Raw genomic sequence first — 14,368 nt, 5'->3', positions numbered from 1 at the left:
TTTCTCGGGAATGTGCCTCAATTTTTCGTCGTTGCATCGTCGTGCTTGTCTTGCCCTGGACTGCCGACGGTTTCTTATTACCCTTCACAGTCCGTAATTAGAAGCCTTGCCAGTTCGGGTGCGCGGTGGAGTCGTTTTTACGAGCCGTGTTCCGTGGAAGCGAATCGGAGCTTGGTTCCTCGTTTGCATTCGCGAAAATTGACGCTCGCATAAATGATTGCCCGTCTCCTTTGACGGTTAATTCCGCTGCCGAGGAGAGAAGCCAACCAATCGTGAACTTGTCCTGCCGTAAATCAGCCGTATAAATCGAGAAAATCGCAGCAGGCTTAGTTTGGATCGTCCAGCGATATCCGCGCAGCTAGTCGTATCATCCATCAAATGGGCGCTAGGTGGCGCACGTGTTTGCGTTAGCACTATCTGTCAAACGCATCTAGTAGGCTGCGCTGGGAACAGTGCGCGCGAGATGCGGAGGCAGCTGTCAAACGGTAATAAACATCTTCATGATCTCCATAAAAGAAAACATATATGTACCTTCCCGAACGAAGAGCGATCGAAACGACTCGAAGGTGCGCATAAATTGTGCTCAGGAACCTAATGACGATTGACCAGCAGCTGTCCGGCATTGAAATAGAGTCATTTGCCTTGCTGATGGACCAGAGGATCCGAGTGTGCGTGACGGATCGACAATGTTGCCAGCGATAGCAATTGACGCAATCGACGTAGATGATGACGGTGTGGAGCCTGCTGCAGTCGGAATCGCTCCCGGGATATGGGGTGTTTGTTGTTTGGTCTGCGAACCTGGACCAAACGCACAACAAACGACACGGGACGAAGGGCTAACTTTATAATAAACAACAAAACGATTCCACGATAATATCATGTATTATATTTCTCTCCTGCCCGAATGTATACAGCCCAGGCCAAGCCAACGCGGCGCATGATGATCGTGATGAGCCTGAGACTTCCTAAGGAGGCCACTGCCAGTGCGTAACCACGGCAACCCAGCCCACAGTGGGCAAAACCTTTACGAGAATGGCTAAGAATTTCGTATACTTGCGCGACTCATTCAACTCAAATCTCAAATTGTTCTTGAGTATAATTGATTGTTTTCTCAAATCTTTACAAGGTTTGGTCTGGATTTCAGTTTTGTAATAGATATTAAATGCCATGGTTATGTAAATTACACGGCACCGCTCGAACGTCAGATAGTGAGCTCGTACATCGCTCGATATTTATATTTACGTTCTAGTGAACTCGTTTGTTTATCCGAAAGCCAGACGTTCCGCTTTTGCTAGTTGCCGAAGTTTTGCTAAGAATTTCAAGGAAGTTTTTCCTCAATAATGTAAAATTCAACAAGATATTCCTTTGGAGCTTACTAATGTATTTCAATCCTTTTCTAGATTTTCTCCTGAAGTTCTCACGGGATATTTAAGGAGAATTTCTGGAGATTCCTCGGGAATTCGTTCAGAAGTTCATTCGTGAGCCCTACCATGGATGCTGCAAAATCAAAGGATTCCTCAAGGAATACCACCAGACATTCTTCCTGGGTTTCCATCAGAAGTTCCTCCAAAGATTTCACCAGAAACTCCTTCAGAAATGCACCAGGAATCCCTCCAGGGTTATTAAGAAAACCTCAAGGATTTGTACTTACTCCTCCAGGGTTATCAGTAATTGCTGCAGAGACTTTAGCAGTAATGTATTCAGGACTGCAATTAGTATTATCAGGAATTCTATCGGTGTCTTCGGGAGTTTCAGGAAATCTTTCAGGGTTACCAGAATTTGCTCTTTGATTTTTCCGAATTTTCTCGATGATCTCTACCAGATTTTATCTATGAGGATTTCTCCAGTGATATCTTCAAAAAAATTCCAACAGGAATTCCTTCAGTGATTCCACAGGGAATAGTTTTTGTTTTTGCGTAAGCAATTCCACCTAAAATTCCACCAGGATTTTCCCCATAATTCCACCAACATTTTTTCCGGGAATTTCTCCACGGGATCCCACCAGGAATTCCTCCAAGGATTCCATCAGGAATTTTTTCATGGACTCCAGCAAAAATTAACAAGAAATTTTCTCAAGCAGTTCAACAGCAATTCCTTCGAAAAAACACCAATATTTCTGCAAGGCACTTTACTAGGAGCCCAAGTAACCACTAGCCCGCTAATTTGCCTTTTTAGGCTTATAGGGCTGTTCTAAGGCTAATATATGGCTTTTCAGCTCTATTATAGCCTTATATTATCACGGAAGGCGAGCTAAAGTGCTATCTGGTGACTTGGGAATTGCTCCAAAAGATTTAAGCCTGATTTTCTGCTGAACAGGAATCGCTAAAGAAATTTCTCGCCGATTCCTTGCTGAAATTTTCTACAGCGACTCCCGTTTAAACTGACATCTCTTTTCAACTGCGTACTGCGATCCGAAAAAAGCGCTTCCTTGATCGATTCCGTGCAGGAATTTTCCATGCATCAAGATAGGCCAAGAAATTACTTGTCAGCTGCGAATCAGGCTTTAATCAGAAAATTCTTCCTTTTTTCCTTAAGATATTCCATCAGAAAATCTAAGAATTCCAAAACACATTCCTCCAGGAATTCCACTAATATTTTCTCAGAGGATTGAACATAGCAGTAATAAATACTATTTCAGGTGGAACTCTCAAAGAAATACCTGGTTAAATTTTTAGATTTTCTTTTTCTTGAAGAAATCCTTGCAGCAATTTCTTAGGTGGAATCCTTGGAGAAATTTTTGAAGGAATCACTGGAGAAATTCCTAAAATTCCAAGGAGGAATTCCTAAATGTTTCCCTGGAAGAATTTTTAAAGCAATCCCTGAAAGAGTTTCTAATTGAATTTTCAAGTTAATTCTTGGTGAAATCTTTGGAGAAATTCCCAAAGAGCACTTCCTGTAGGAAGTTTTGCAGGAAACTACAATAAATTCTTGGAGCAATTATTTTAAGAATCCTTGAAGAAATCTCAAAAGTAATTCCTGATATGGTCCCTGAAGAAATACCTGGTGGAATCATTGGAGTAATCACTGAGAAATTGCTGGAGAAAACGTTGGGAATATTCTTGGAAAAATTTCCCTAGGATTTCCTGGAAGTGGTGGAATCCCGGGGAGAAAGCTTATGAGAATTCCCGTGCAAAATTGTTTGTGGAACCCTGGAAGAATTCTTAATGCATTCCTTGAAATTTATGCCTTCCTGATGGATTCTTTGGAGGAATTCCTGGAAGCATTCTTGATGGAAACCTGGTAGAATTTCTGAAGGAATTCTTGACGAAATTCTAGGTAGAATTCTTGTAAGATTTACAGGAGGAAATCTCTGCAAGAATTTCTGTATGAATATTCGAACAAATTCCTAGAAGAATTCATTTAGCAACCTATGGGAACCAGGGATTGGAAGAATTCTTGGATAAATTGTTGTAGGAATTTCTGGAAAATTACTAGAGGAATCACTTAATTGATTTTTGTGTAGAATCCCAGGAAGAATTCCTGGTTATTTCTTAGAGGAATTCCTAAAGAAACTCGTGGTGGAATCCCTGTCGCACCCTAATGGGACGCGATGCACCGACAGTCAATGCAGTCAATCAACACTAAGCGCCGACCCTGGTCAGCTATCGTGAGTAGACAAAACAAAGTGGAAAGTTGATCAGCAGATAACGTGTAGGTGCTTTATTTATCTATTTCTACTTAAATCCTAATTTGAATTGTTTATTCTACCTTAATCTAGTATTTACGGCTAGGCCGAGTGTTTAATTTGTTATCCTACTTAAACTCTACGTAAACTAAAACACACAGCACAGGTAAAATAAGAACTAAAAACCATGCAAATCTTAACCCTAATTATGCACATATCCACAGCAATTGCGACATAAATCATTAAACTAATAGTACAGATGTTGTAGCTAGTACGGACGAAAGTACCAACAGAAGAACACTAAACGTGAGTAACTAATTATTATACGGATTATGCATGCAACGACACAAAAACGAATTCCTATATATCCCAAACACAACATATTAGCTATTAAGTACTGAACCCACAGTGGGCTGAATTAGCGTAATTAATGCCAAAATTTGAAATTAATTGTGAAATATTTTTTGGTTGTCTCTATTCCGCAAAGGGATTTTATAACGCTTCGTGAATAAATTGTTACGAAATCGGAAACCGTTCTGTCTGTTAATCCGTCCGTCTGCTTGCGCAACAATCCCTGTAGGATTTTTTTGGTAGGGAATCCCAAAACCCGTGGAGGAATTCCCGAAGCAATCACTTAAACAACTCTTTAATCATTAATTAATTGAATTAAAGGATTAATCCCTAAAGGAATCTATGGAGGATTCCTAGAGAAATCCTTGGATTAATCGCTAAATTAATCTATGAAGGAATTCCTAGAGATACCCTTCAGAAGTCCGGCTGCAGAAGCACGTTCACTGCCATGAATTGTTGGTTGTGCCACGAATTGTTGTGCCACAAATTGTTGTGCCACGAATTTTAGGTTGTGCCACGAATTTTTGGTTATGCCTTGAATTTTTGATAGAATCCTAGGAAGAATTTCTTGTGGATGACAGCCTTTAAGTAATCCCTGATAAAGAAATCACTTGAGGAATTATTTGTATCAATATTTGGAGGAATAAGTGAAGGGAATCCTGAATAATATTAAGAGGATTCTTTTAAAAAAATCTGACAGTACTTCCGAAAAAAAAAAACTGTAGGAAAGTCTGGATGAATTTCTTGTAGGATTTTCTAGAGAAGTCTGAAGATAAATTTTTGAGGGAATCTATGGAGAAATCGTTGGGAAAATACCTGGTAAAATCCCAGGTGGAATACCTGATGGAATCCCTGGCATAATCCAAGGAGGGATTTCTGGTGAAAGAATGGAGCCTGCAGGAATTCCGAAAAAAAAAATCCGAAATGGAATAACTAGATAAAACGACGGAAATTTTGCGCAGAGGAATTCCCATACAGAATTACCAAAGTCTGTTCATAATAATGCCCAGATTTTTTTTAAATTTTACTGCAGATATTTCCATTTAAAGAATTTTAATGACAGTTGTTATTGAAGCAATAGGAAAATCGATGAACTATTTTATTTTATTGAGTTGAATTTTCTGATTTCCTACACATACCACACTCTTTAAGTCTATGGTATCACGAAGCCCGTTCACACTGAATACTATGGTGATATTGTTCGATAGCTGATATAATGAAGAAGAGGAAGAAGTAACTTCTTACCTAATTCTTGCCAAATTTGTAGCACGTTCTTATAGGAGTTCCTCTGGAAGTTCCTGTACGAATTCCTATACAAGTTTTTCTAGAAGATCCTGTAGTTTCTCTGGAAGTTCTTGTAAGAGCTCCGCTGGAAGTTCCCGAAGGATTTCCTTCTTTGGAAGTTCTAAAAGATCCTCTATAAGTTCTACCGAAAATTTCTATGGGAGTTCATTCGGAAGTTCCTGAAGGAGTTCCTCAAGAAGTTACTGCAGGGGTTCATCCGGCAGTTCCTGTAGTAGTACCTCCGAAAGTTCTTTTGGAAATTCCTGTAGGAGTTCTTTCGGAAGTTTTTGTAGTAGTTCCAGTAGGTGTTCTTCTGGATGTTCTCGTATGAGTTTCTCCGGAAGTACCTGAGGGAGTTTACTGATATTTTCTCCGAAAGTTTCAGCCGCAGTTCATTCGAATGTTCCTGTGGGAATTCCTCCGAAAGTAACTGTAGAAGTTTCCCCAGAAGTTTAACTAGAAATTTATCTAAAAGTTCCTCTATAAAAGTTTGCTTGAAAAATACTATTAGGGTTTTCCCGGAAGATTCACTAAGAGTTCTTCCGCAGAGTTGTTCTAGAAGTTGCGGTAAAAGTTTATCCCGAAAGTTTATCTACGGGATCTTCCGGAAATTGCTCTTGTAGTTCTTCTGGAAAGTTTTCCTAATGTTTTTTAGGAAGTTCTTCTTATATTTCTGGTGTGGAAGTTCCTCCAAAAGTTTATGTAGGAATTCCTTCACAAGTTCCTCCGGAAACTCCTTTAAAAGTTAATTCGGATGCTTTTTTAGGACTTTCTCCAGTAGTTTCCCTAGGATTTTCTATGGAAGTACCGCTTGAAAACTCTCCAAGCGTTTTTGTAGAAGTTCCTGCGGGAATTCCTTCGAGTTTCGCAGCAAATTCATCTGGATGTTCCCCTGAGAGTTGCTTTGGAAGTTTGTCAAGGAGTTTCTACAGAAGTATTCCCAATACTGGAATTCTGGAATTCCTCCGGAAGTTTCTTATGGATTTATTCTGATAGTTCCTCTATAAGTTCTTCTGAACGTTTTCTTCAGATTCCTGTCGCATTTTTTGCAGGATTTACTCCAATAGTTCCTATAAGAGTTCCTCCAGAAGTTACCCCAAAAGTCCTTCCTGTTTTGCTAGGAATGGCCAAGAAGTTTCTCCAGATATTTTCCCACATCTTGAGTTCCTTCTTTAGGATTTCTTCTGGAAGTTTTCAAAGAGTTCCTTTGCAAGTTATCTTAAGAGTTCCTCTAGAAATTCTTCTGAGTACCGCACGAGTACCTACAGAAGTTCATGTAGGAGTTGCTCCAGATGATAGTAAATCTTCGAGATGTTTAGAGGAGTTCCTCCGCAAGTTCCGCTAGGAGTTCCTCCGCAAGAATTCCCAGGAGTTCCTCTGGGAGTTAATCCATGAGTTTCTTCGCAATTTCACTAACAGTTAGGAGTTCGTCTAGATGTTCCTCGAGGTTTTCCTCAGGAAGGAAGTTTCGCGTTCCTCTGCAAGATTTCTCAGGATTTCCTCCGGAAGTTGACCAATGAGTTTCTTCGGCGGTTTCGCTAAAAGTAGAAGTTACTCTAGGTGTTGCTTCGAAAGTACATCTAATAGTTCCTTTGGAAGTTTGTCTAAAAATTCATTTGGAAAATCCTCAAGGAGTTCCTCCGAAATATCTCGTGGTTTCCTTTGGCAATGGAACCTGGAGATTTTCTCAGGCGAATTTTTGTTCCAAAGTAAATCTGAACGAATTTATAAGGGAATACTGGAATGAACTCACATGAAAATTCCTGGCGGAATTCCCTACGAAGTTCACTGAAGAATATCCTGCAGCATGTCCTCTACTCGTTTCTGAAACAAACTGAATCCCTGGATGGTTTTTGGGAATAATTCCCTGAAGATCTTTTGAAGTAATTCTGCATAGGAATCCCTTAAGTAGTTTCTTGACGAACTTCTGACATTGTTCCCTGAAATGCCCTAAATTCATTCAAAGAACAAATCTTAAAAGAAACACTGAAGGGAATCTCAAAGAAGTTTCTAGAGTTAATTTAGAAAACAAAATCCCAAAAGATTCCCTACAGAAATTACTCAGAGAAATCCTCGAGAGTAGTTTTGATAAAACTCCTAAATAATTTCACGAGAAATGCTTGGAAGAATTTTCGGAGCAATATTTATAGAGAAATTACCGGATTAGTTGCTTGAAGCATTCCCGTAGCAATCCCTGAATTAATTTCCGAAGTGTTTTCTAGAAAACAATCGTTGATTATTTCCTTAAATAGTATTCTGAAATAATTCACGGAATGTTCATTAAAAGAATATTAATAACGAAGGAATTTACAGATGATTTCCTTTCGAAAGCCCAGAGAAGCTCCTTGAGAAATTCTCGAAGGAATTGCTTGAGAATATCCCGGATGAATTTACGGTATGGTTATATATAGAGGAAATTTAGGAGGTGTTATCGCAAGACTTCAGATGATTCTATGGAGGAATCATTGGAGTAATTCCTGGAAAAATTTTCGGAGTGATTTTCAAATCGCTTCCGGTAGATTAATAATTATTAATATTGTATACTGTGACAGTTTCATGACAATCCACAGAATCTGTAGTTTTGTCGGAAATGCACAATTGGTATCCAGAACCTCTTCAGCTGTTTGCTGGCTAAACGTAAAGTTGTCTTCTGATGGACTCCACTTTACGCCCAGGACGCGTTCGTCTGTTCGGTCTTTGCCCAGGGGCAGTGGCTTACTGGTCGATGAACTCCGCTCTCCTAGTCGGTCTAGTACTTCCTGCCGCTGCATGGATTTTTTGCACTTGTTCCACTAGTGTTGCTGCCTCTTCCACGGAATCAACGCTGTCGGGGAAATCATCTACGTAATGGTTCTTGGTTACAGCTTCTACTGCCCTTGGATACTCTTCACTGTATTCTGACGCATTCCAGGTTTTTACGAATTGCGCTGTGCAGGGAGAGCTTGTAGCACCAAACATCGCAACCTTGAGCACGTAAACTTCCATATCTTCATCAAGATTGAACCTCCACAGAAATCATTGCGACCATTTGTCTTCTTTGAGAATCCGCAGAAACTTTGCCCTGTCTAAATCGTAGTAGAACATCCATTAGCGGTACGAGGCGATCAGGCCCCTTAAGTAGCATATCGTTTGAAGCAAACTTCTTCACCTGTTGCAGCTGCATCCCATACCATACGGGTTTCATTTGTTTTCTAGGGATTGATCACTACACCCAGAGGCAAATACCATACTCGGTGAGTGCTCAGAATGGCGACTACGTCCTGCGATGCTTTACTGATGTATTGCTTTTGCCCATAACTGACGATCTATGAAACTTCGAATCTCTGGATAACCGTTTCTCTAATCCCAAGAGCCTATTCTTATCCATTTTCAAGCTTTCTGGAAACTAGACGTCATTATTGCGCCATGGCAAACCTGTCTCGATTCTTGATGTAAGACGTATTGTTGTTGCTTCCATGATACTGCAAGTTCGTTTGTCTTCATTGGATTCGATAGTCGATGTCACTACAGCTTCCTCGGCGGCAAAAAACTGTTTTATAGAATCACTGCTGCTCATTTCTTGTCCGACGTGTAGGTTTAACTATTCTACGGATGCTTCGCTTCCGGATTTCCTTCCGTAGATGCACCAGCCGAGGTGAGTCTTCGTAGCCATTGGATCAGTTCTCCCTCCTTCACGATTCTTCAGACTGGTTATGAGATTCACGTGCTCGATACCAATGATCATTCCAGGTTTTGCAGCGATATAACTGCAGACTGGAAGACCCTGTAGATGTGGATAAACTCTCAACAGATCGGTGTACTTAGAGCTTTAACTGGGAAGGTCCGTATGTTGCTCAACTGGAAGGTATTTTACTTGCCAGCACCAGGAATTTCCAGACAGACTCTACTAGAACTCTTCTCATGCCTGTCAATCTTTCCGGTCCACCCTAGCTGTCCGGCTCTCTTTCAATTCCCAGTTGAGCTGCGATCGCCTTCTCCAACAGTGTCGACGACGATCCATCATCCAGAAATCCGTATTTTTGTACACTTTTTTCTTCGCCCTGTAGTGTGACTGGTAGATATCGAAACAGCGAGAAGGATTTCGAATGGTGGTAGTTGTGATGCACTGCTTCGGTTGGCTGTGTTGTCTCCATCGGATCGTCGAATACGACAGCCATCCACGCCGTACTCTTTCTTCGAAGGGCAAGGCCACTTCCGGTGCGGAACTAAACACAAGCGATACAAATTCTTCTGTAGCATCGTTTTCCATCTCGCTCCGATATCCAATGACTTGACACTGGAAAAGATTAGGATCTGATGATTTTCGTTTCCACAATACGAGCAGGCTTTCGCTGTTGTTCGTTCAACTGACGTCTCTTTCTCCTTCTTGGAAACATCAGAAGACTCGTTAGCGTGAGTGAACTACTTTTCCTTTTGCTTCGGCTTCTCTGTCCGGACTTGTTTGAAGCGGTTTTGAGTAGAATCAACATTGGCTGTGAGTCCAGATGCTGGATTCAGCGAGGTTGGCAGCTTATCGATCAATTCTTGTATCAACCAAATTTTGAATCGCCAGACCGTAGGCGACGAACGTACTAAGATTCTCTTTTTAATGTGGAGGCACGTTGCTTACTTTCATCAGAAGCGTATTGGTCCGTATCTACGGTCCTCCGTACAGCATATGAAGCGTATCCATCACGTATGGCACGGAAGCCGGTAGCAGCAGCTGATTTCGTACTGCTTCTAATGCAGAGCCACCCAAATTTCGCTGCAGTCGAGCCAAATTGGCAGCATCTGTATATCCGCAAACCTTCGTCGTGTTCTTGAATGAACTGTAGAAGATTGGCCATTCCTGAGGATTGCCATTGAACGCTTGATGGTCCTACTACAGAACTTGCTCGTACTCCATACAAACCAGGATCTGTAAATCCAACCGAAGCTAATGGTGGTCGAAGAATATTTGCCACTATCGTCGCCGCTGGATTTGAAAATGATTCATTTCCATGACCAACTGTTGAACTGACTGCCAATTCTGGAGGTGGAACACAACCCAAACTACTTTGTGACTGGTTAACTTGAAAAACTCGTCCTACTGCATATCTGGCCAGTATTGTGACAGTGAGTTGAACTGCTGCTATCGGTTCATTAGGAATTCGAAGACGAACATCTTGCATTCCTGAAAGCAGCGCATCCGAAGGATCTGCTGGCCTAAATGGAATCGATGATGGAACAGTTGACACTGAGAAGACTACTTGTCCTGATAAAAACTGTTCATGGTATTCAGCCAATGTTGGGGACATTCGCCGATGCAGGAAGACACAAGTGATTTAACTATTTGGCACCATAACAGCTGGTAGTTACAACTCGCTAATCCCAACAGGAGGTTGAATCGAATTACTAATTGTAGAAACCAGCGGAACAGCTTGATATCCCAACGATGAAGGTTTTGATTCACCAACTTCGTCTACAGCAGGTCCCTTCAACCATTTCTCCAACTGGTCATCATTCTTACTTTTCTCACTCACTCCGGTCCGTCTACTTTTCTGGCTTACTCCATTACGTCGATTCGATGGTTCCTTCTGATCCTCAATCTGCATCAACAGGTTGTACTTTTGCTTCAGAAACTCCTGCTCTTCATCCAGCTGCTTCAATGTGGCCCGTTGTACAAACTACATATTTGAATTTTTTTATATGGCGTTAAAGTCCCCACTGATACAGAGCCGGCTACTCAGCTTAGTGTTCTTATGAGCACTTCCACAGTTATTAACTGAGAGCTTTCTTTGCCAAAGTTGCCATTTTTGCATTCGTATATCGTGTGGCAGGTACGATTATCATAGAGTATAACGGGTAGGGAAGTCAAGGAAATTTCCATTACGAAAAGATCCTGGACCGACCGGGAATCGAACCCAGACACCTTCAGCATGGCTTTGCTATGTAGCCGCGGACTCTAACCACTCGGCTAAGGAAGGCCCCATTTGAATAAATAGTTTTTTCGTTCAAAATCAGGAAAATTTACATGAAAATGTGTTCACAGTATTTTATTCTCCAACCGAAACATAGTGTACACATTTTCATCGAATAATTTTTAGATTTGGACAGAAAAACTACTTTTGAAGTTTCGATGATTACAATGACGGAGCGTTGAGCGTTAATCAAACTTTAAAATTAAAATATGCGTTGAAATTTCAATTACAGCCAAGTTTCAACCTTAACACTTTTGATCATCTTTGACGTTCACTTCGTCAACAGAAACTCACCTGGATTTTTCTTTTTAACACTGGGGTTGTTCCTTTCTGACATTTCGGAAGATACACGAAAACATAATTCACCCAAAATTTGAGTTAAAATCTAGCAGTATGGCATAAACTAAAAAAACAGAAGAATTTCTTTTTGTTGACCTAAACCAATACAAAACATTAGATAATTGAGTAAACGTGACGTTTATCAATTGTCGCAAACTCAGACATTTAATACAGAAATTGAGATATGGCTCCAAATTTTGGTCACCTTTTGCTCACCGTGGAGCCCGTTGCAAATCCTTCCCGTCGTGATCGACCACGTCCCATCGAAGGAAAGCGAACTTTGGGAGGAACGTGGCCCTGATGGCGCGGCCGCACATCCCCCGGGGGCCAAATTCATTTCGCGCAGAGCGCAGCAAAACGCCTAACCTTGTCCGCGCTCTCTCTCTCTCTCTGATGGTGTATGCAGCAAGCAAGCTGTGTGCATCATGATGTTTTTGCGCCGCTCCGCACGGAACGGATCACTTTTGTGCTTTGTTTCGGGGACCTGGGCCTCCGGACCCGGGATTGCTGCTACACACGAATTTTGCGCAAGAAATATTACCTTCAAGTTGAACGGATGAAAAATAATAAAGTAATTACATATTTACTGTGGCTTGGTTGTGGATTCGAAGGGCGAAGACGTCGGGGGTTGGTCCGGATTGGTGGTGCTTCCCGGCTCCGTCATGTTTCGCGACGGATGAGCCCCACTTGTTCTTGTGGTGCAGAGTTGGGAAATTTGATCCTTCGTTCGTGTCGTCGTGAGCGGTTCGCCAGACGCTGTCGAAATCACGAATCATCGTGCAGATTGCAGCGAGTTTCCTGTGATTAGATATGGAAGGTAGTTTTAGTTCAATTGAAAACAAGTTACTGTTTGTGTTCTGAAAACAATAGTAATTCAGTAAGGTTTCGTTTTGCAATCTATCTATAAACTGAGTCTGGCTAAAGTAGGCTTAGTCAAACTAAGATGCAGCTCATATTAATTGTAGGGTTTGGTAGCCACACAGCTAAGCACAATGTTCATATGCAATTGAGAAAGTAATCCAGCGGCATTATTTTTACGTCATCTGAAAGATTTTGCCTTGGTTTACGAACAAAAAACATTTTTTCTGAATTATAAGATTTTATCACACTCCTCGGTTTGAACTAAAATTTTGGGTGTGTTTTATTTTCCGTGTCCCTTGCAAAATGAACAAACCCACACGGTGAAAATGAACTACACAAAAGTGAGTTCATTCCACTCAATTCGGGGGGTTCGTGTGTTAACCTAATTTTGAGTTGATGGGGTAGAAGTGGTTTCCATTTGCAACCATGCCAAAAAACACCTACTGGCTAAGCTCTTTTTGAGGTAACGCACAAAGGTTCGGTTTTTGTGTTGTTTTGCTCTTCGCTCTCTGACAACAATAGAAAGAGCAAATTAAATAGGGAGAGAAAAATAAGTTAAAAATACTCAAATATGGGTTTTCCGTTTTCTCTGTGCAGCGTTAAAAAGTTGAGCCCCTGTGGAGTTTTTGTGAACATCAAACATGATCAAAAGTGTCAAGGTTCAAATTTTGACCAATATTTTAAAATTTAAGTAGAAATATGATACGGCAAAATTTGCCAAAGTAGTAGCAAGAACACGCTCTATAGTGTTATTTAATAAAAATAAAATTTGATTAGAAAATTTAGGACCCCTTTTATAGTTCTTATTTAACAGTTCCCTGGTTTAAGACATGACGTCTCAAGCAAAAATGATCGGTATGACATGTGTCATCTTTTGACAGTATTGATTCTGGGATTAATCCCACAAAAGGGAGATAGAAAAATATGTTTTCGCATCGTCAAGATAGAAGGTTGGTGCCTTAAGCAAAGTTGTGGCATTTTTCATTACAAACAACTTTGCTGAGAACATGAATGTCCTATGTTTTGGTCAAATCGAGATATAGCGCTTTGTTTGAGGATGGACCCCCTAAAACACTTTTTCAACAAAACATTTATCTTTTAAGATTTATGGCAATACAATGTTTTCTAAAATTGTTTGCAATAATGAAATACGCCTTTCTGTTTAACACACCAAGGCTGTAGGTTCGCCATAGAATGAGTTGTCAATATTTTTTTAGAGACTTCTGTAGAAATCTCTGTAGAGACTTCTGTAAAGACTAAAGATATTTCGAGACCTTTATGAAGAGAAGAGGAGAGATTTTCGTGATCATTCTAAATAAATCAACAATACGATTCTTATGAAGACTTATGAGACATTTCTAGAGTTCCAAAGAAAAGTTCCGCTTTACAAGCAATTAACATTCAACATGCAATTAGTGCACTAAATGAACTAAAAGATTTCAAATGAACGGTCCATATCTAACCTTACAAATATTTGAAGACATCCAATGCATTTATAGGATCGATGTTATAGGATACCTAAGCTCCTTGTTGCTATACGGTATTACTAAAGCATAGGTAACATTCGATTCATTAAAATACCCTTATCTTTAAAGTGAACATGTCCCATCAGTTACATCCTTCTCTCATTTGACATCACATTACGGTGGCAACAGTTATCGATCAACGACCAATTATGCTCTTCTCTAGCGGGGCCAATCCAGCCTTCCAAGATCACAGTTTAAAATGATCTTCTAACGAAACCGAACGTTTGCACTTGGTTCTGATCCGCTGCACTGCGCACTGGTTCCAGAACTGCACCCGACATAAATCAATGCTGCTTTCCACTTGAGTCACCCTTATCTGCTTCTTTTTCGTCGTCGTCCCTTTCGACATCTTACTCTGCCGTTCTGATGTGCCCCATAGAAGATCTACACTCTGTGCAACTGCATCATCCCGTTCAAACAACCGGACCAGTGCACTGATAAGT

The 14,368-nt window shown here is 40.7% G+C and overlaps 1 protein-coding gene across 1 annotated transcript in view; it reads left to right on the top strand.

The window, feature by feature from the left end:
- LOC5575731 (transcriptional activator cubitus interruptus) overlaps window positions 1-14,368 on the top strand; it is a 345,566-nt gene that overhangs the window by 259,294 nt on the left and 71,904 nt on the right. The gene's annotated exons all lie outside the window — the stretch shown is intronic.

Source organism: Aedes aegypti, chromosome 1 (assembly GCF_002204515.2).
Source record: "Aedes aegypti strain LVP_AGWG chromosome 1, AaegL5.0 Primary Assembly, whole genome shotgun sequence".
Lineage (NCBI taxonomy): Eukaryota > Metazoa > Arthropoda > Insecta > Diptera > Culicidae > Aedes > Aedes aegypti.
The sequence above is the reverse complement of the archived record's forward strand: the minus strand, read 5'-3'. Positions and strand labels throughout refer to the sequence as shown.